This window comes from Pinus tabuliformis, chromosome 2_1, assembly GCF_031772625.1.
Source record: "Pinus tabuliformis cultivar Carrire ecotype Pingquan chromosome 2_1, CPIR1, whole genome shotgun sequence".
Classification (NCBI taxonomy): domain Eukaryota; kingdom Viridiplantae; phylum Streptophyta; class Pinopsida; order Pinales; family Pinaceae; genus Pinus; species Pinus tabuliformis.
In genome coordinates this window covers 765,736,752-765,742,466 of record NC_142299.1, presented here as the reverse complement: position 1 = coordinate 765,742,466, position 5,715 = coordinate 765,736,752, and the positions used below count along the sequence as shown (strand labels likewise).

The window sequence follows — 5,715 nt, the reverse complement described above, 5'->3', positions numbered from 1 at the left end:
TTTTTCATAACTTTAGGCTCCATTTTTTATACCTGCCAATATAAAAGCCCTCTACACCCTATATATCCCCCATTATATTATGTCATTTCTTCCTCAATAAATATCCCCCAATATGAACCCACGTGGTATGGTATTTCTCCCCCATTGAAGCCCCCATGATCAAATAAGACTACATTCCACTCATGATTGTAATCTCAACATTATATGTATAGAAGGAGTGTGTTACATGTACAAGGTGTCTTCTACCATCAATGTGCCCATGTTCAGGTGTAACCACAAGCATCTGAAAAACCCCTTGGGAAGTGCACCCTACCTAACTGATGCACAATAACTCTTGCAAACCAAAAATAACAGAGATGGTTTATAAAAAAAATATACCCTTCGTGAAGATCTCTCTCATAAGATCACCCTCTCCCAACATTGCAATGTTTGGTCCTATAACACACCCTTACTAAAAGGTGAACTATGTTGTTGCTTTGCCCAAGATGAAGAAGAAGAACACCTCTGAGCAATAGGTAATATAAAATAATGCATATACATAAGACAATTAGTTTTCACAAACGTAACCACTGAAGCTGGTTGACACACCTAACCTATTATTAACTTTTTAAAGTTCAGATTAACATGTCACAAACTTAATATTTATTCCTAGCATTCACCAAGAATTTCCTAGTCATTTACTTGTAAGACTAACATTTAATGTTGAAAATATCAACACACAGTAACAATCCTAACAATCTAACCTAGCCTACCTACTTAGAATCAACAAAAAACCTGAAAGTACTATCAAAACTGTAATCTGATTTTACTAGAAACTGGAGCACATCAAACTGAAAATTATAACAACAAAGTACAACAGATGTGAAACTCAAATCATGTCACTATTTTATTATTCTAAAATACAATACATCTAGACACCACATCCTTGGTTATCTGGGAAATCCTGTAAAGAAGATAACATCTCCATACAAATACCAAGAGAAGTGTTTCACATCTATCAAATTCACAAAAAAAAAATCTACATGTCAACTTTTCAATCCTAGAATAACAAGCTCATGTTATAGGCTACAACCTATGCATGGCCATAAACAACGTATCAAAATGAAAATCACTCTCATGCACACCTCCAATCCTCTAAAAACTGAACCAACCAAGGCTAGGTCAACATCCTCATCCCAAGATGATTTTGAAGGAAGAGTAACATCATGGCCTACTTCCTATGTCTGCGAGAATCCATCAACCCAGACACTATACTCTACAATAATCCCATCAACTGCAAACTTGGGTTCAACCCCAACATCATCATCCATCAAAGGTTCTGAACCTCCGTCCATATCATCCCATAATGAAATATCAATATATGCCTCCCCAAAGCTAGAAGGCTCATCCAACCTCTCACTGGAATGTACACGTGTCATTGTATCAGCAAGTACCCTGTAATGGTCACCCTCTCTCATCCCTCTTGCCAAAGTCTTTGAAGTATCTAGACTACAATCATTAATGGTTCACTATTTTCCCTCAAAATAAACTCTCCACTATACATCAATCATACAAGAAACTAAAAGAAAATTCTTCTTCTAACCAAAAACAAATAAGACATTATCCAACTCAAGAACATCACCAACAGGCATTCGAAAGGAAATGGATACAACTTCTCTTATGGAATAAGTAGCATAATCACTAAGCTTAAAGAACATGTTTCTGTGTTTTTCTTGAATGCTATGGAATAATTTATTGTTGTGTGATATGTCTTGAAGCTCTACTATCCACATAGCATCTAAGTTCCAACTTTTAACAGTAGACATAGAGTTAAAGGACAAGTAAGAGACCAAAGCCAATTCCATCTTGGAAAATTTGTAATAAGAAGAATATCCTCCACCTATCACAAGTCCTCATAGGCATCTCACCTGGTGAAAATGAAACTATGCCATCCAACAATCACATAGATCTACCACCTCTCACTCCTCAAACAAATAAGACACCTATGGTAGGTCCTCCTAGGTATCACACCTATAAAAAAATACATCCATAACCATCATTAATATGGTGGATCCATCCTCTCTCATCACAAGAGAAACCAGGGTTTCAACCTAGCAAAAGCATCTCACATGTGCAAGTGCTCATCTCAAGCAACCTACAACTATTCCCTATTTGTAGTAGGAAGTCTAAATTTTGGGTGGGGCAAGTGAGGAATGATATCAAGATTCTATTGCAGGTTTATGATCATCATGTGCAAGTAGCCAATTAGATTGAAATGATTCTCTGGATAGGGAAAAGATATTTGAAGAGGGACCCTACTTCTTCTACTCCGATGGTATCTATTTTATATGTTGATAGAATTGTTCACGATGTACTATATGTTCCCACAAGAGCACGATGTGAAAAATTCCTTCACAATTTGGTCAAGGTTGTGAGAGATTCATAATATTTGAGCAATTGAGTAATCACATATTGCACAAGGAATTGAAAGTAAAAAGTATTCAAAAGTGTAATGAAGCACCCCAAAATACCTTTGAAGCAAATATTAAGGACAAAGGAAAGTAGAATAAAGAAGGAACTACTAGCAACAACTACAAGCCTCTTGCTTCAAGATGAGTAGTTTAACAATTGGAAATTGAGAAAGAAGTAGATCAATGTCACAAAACATGAAGAATAATTTATCCTTTCATAGCATCTTAAGCAAGAGATAAGTCGACAGAGTGATTCTTTGATTATGGAGCTACTAACCATATCACTAACCACAATGATTGGTTTATTGCATTTGTAAAAGACAAAACCACTTTGTGGTGGTTCTAGGTGATAAAAAGAAGCACTCTATTGAATGGAATTGTAATGTGTAGGTCAAGATGAGAGGTATATACCTCCATGTTGATGAATATGCTTTGTTTTCCTATTTTAAGTAAAATTTTCTTTTAGTTAGTGAAATTATAAATCCTACTCTATTTTTCAATGTTTTGGAAAGAAATATGCTTTGTAATTGATAAGTAAAACTAGATACAAAGGAACAATGGTTGTACAAGATTATGGATGATAAATGGTGGTTGATATCCTTGATATCCATGAGAAGAAAGAATAACAAGCAAGCAACACAAAATACCCTTTGAAAGAGGTAAGGATTGAAAATCCAAAGGTTTTTTGAATCTTTCCCATGATGATATTTGTAATGTATGTTGACAACTTTAGTGGTCGGCGCAAGGTATGTCCTATTGCCAATTTCATTTATAAGGATAATATATTGTCCCAAAAAAATTGACCACAATTCTTTTGAGGAGCAAGGTTTGGTTCTAAATGTTATTTCCAATGCCATTGGTTAAAAGCAAAGAGATATTAAGAAATAAATTTGGTCATGAAAAGGACAAATTTTACAAAACATAGAGAAAGAGAAATAGTTGAAAAGGGCTCCCTAGAGGTACTTTATCCTTTAAGGAAAATTCATAGTACAAAATAGTGGAAAGATGGGATAGACCTAGTGTCACAAATGGATGGTGAAATCCACACCAACATTAAGGGGGAAAAATATTGAAGTTGCATGGAGGGAAGATCAATTTGTTCGGACATGATGAAAAAATGTATTCTCAAATTGTAGGTGTTATGCTTGATGGAGAGTTGAATACCAAAGAATGAGATAACTCAAATTAAAGTGTGCATTATTTTAGAGTAGTGTCAGTAGATGAAGGTGCAAAAAACATTGCATATTTTCAAGAATGTTTTGGAGAAAATAGAGGATTCAAGAGTACAATGCAAAGTTAGATTCCTTTCGGCCCATGGAAAGAATGTTATTTTTAGAGAGTAATTCCATTCCTCTTCCATGAGAATTCTGTTAATGGTGAGAAATTATTTGAAAATCAAGCATTTGAAAAAGTAGTTAATGTGTGCCAATAAGGAATTAGATGAAATGGAATGAAAGGTTCTAAAACTACAAAGGAAGAAATTGATAATAAATGGGAATCCATGTAAATATTTTATTGTCAAGAAGCCTATTTTATGCAAAGTCACAAGAAGGGCCGACTTGTGTATTTTAATGATGAGACTCTGGAATCTAGTCATCTCTGAATCCATACTTTCTAATATGGAATCTATGATGCTCCTCTACAAATAAATCTAATAGATCTAAAGTTTTTCTTTCGCAATGTTTACTCACAAGAAACATAATTTTTTTATAGATAAAATATGGGATCATATGTGAATCGAAAGACTTATTGTGCATGTAGGAAAGAGGAAAAATAAATTGACAATCAATAGCAACAAAGGGTCAAATAAAGATGCATATTACTAATCCTTACCTCCTATGCTCATTTAATTCGTAGAATTTAATATTGGAAGATTTACGGAGGGTTGATTTCCATTCATCAATCTTCTCCTTGCCATATCTACCATTCAATTCATGTTTACGAAATGCTGTAAGACCCCGTACACCAACGAATTTCACCAGGACTAACATACCAAAATATTGGTGATAGCTACCACCAGTTACATGTGTGAAATACATGTATTGTCTAACTTCGAAGAGAATAAGGGAGAAATAGAGAAGAGCTATAATGGCCCTTCTATTTAGCATTGAGATTCCAATATACCCTAACACTATTTAAAAGAATGAAAGGGAAAAAGAATTGATGACCTTTAATATTTATCTCCAATGTCCATAATTTACAGTCAGTCATATGCTCACCTTAAACAGGAGCTCAAAAGTATACCTCTGCGTAAATAAGCCTAAACCTAAATCCATGAAGATGCTCATTCAGTGAAGGGAATGAATTATAAGAGCCACAGAAAAACTGTCATATCCATCCAATAAATACTGGTTTGATGTGACCTATTCTTTCAAACCCTCAAGATCTGTAGCTTGTTGGAGAAGGTGATGGTGACCCAATCGAGTTGAGTGGAGGATCACTACAACTGCTTGATCTCGTCCCCAATAGTGTAACTAAGAATAGGATCAAGGCCATCATCAACATGATTTCTCATGGAAGAGAGATCCCATATTAGGGCTTGTGAGTCGTCTCCAGCAGTGCAGATGTGGCAGGAGCTGTGGGGTGCACAAGCAATGGCATTGAAACTAGTCTGGTGCCTCTCGAGCTCTATGAAAGGTAGGGTTGGATATATGATATCCAAGGCTACAAACTTGGGGTTTTCCATGATGATGGTAGCCATGTATCTAGGATCTTTCTTGTTCCACCCAAATCTAACCAAGGGAGTATCGGGTTGAGAGCTCCCATAGATAATTGTAGAGTGCTCCTTGCCCCTCAAATCAAAGACCCTAACAGACCCATCTATGCTGACAGAGGAAAAAACACCGGCACCCCCTAGGAAATGTCATAGAACACCTTGTTGTGGGAAATCAACTGGGTGTCAATGAACTGCTTGTTAATGTCCCAGACGGTGCAGGTGGTTTCGATGCTGGAAGTTCGAATCGAAGGAAGTGAGAGGGCCACAAAACTCGATGTTCTTGTTGTTGTTAAAGAGGCTCTTTACCTTGACGCAGTTGTCATAAATGTGCCATATGCCAGAAGAATTTTAGCATTAGATTTCAACATTAAAACTAGCTCATTCAAATGCCAAACAGACTTGGCATAGCTCTGGGAGAAAATTGGGATGCCCTCGGTCTGTTAGAAATTGTATTTCCTCCTCCTCTTTTCTTTCAAATTGATATCGTAATAATAAGATCCAAAGAGTCAGAGATTCTGCAGTCGCAACTAAAGGGTTGAAAGTTTCGTT

At 36.0% G+C, this 5,715-nt stretch overlaps 1 pseudogene; it reads right to left on the bottom strand.

The window, feature by feature from the left end:
• Positions 1 to 4,821: 4,821 nt before the first annotated feature.
• LOC149202827 (WD repeat-containing protein LWD1 pseudogene) lies at positions 4,822 to 5,508 on the bottom strand (annotated as a pseudogene).
• Positions 5,509 to 5,715: the final 207 nt, after the last annotated feature.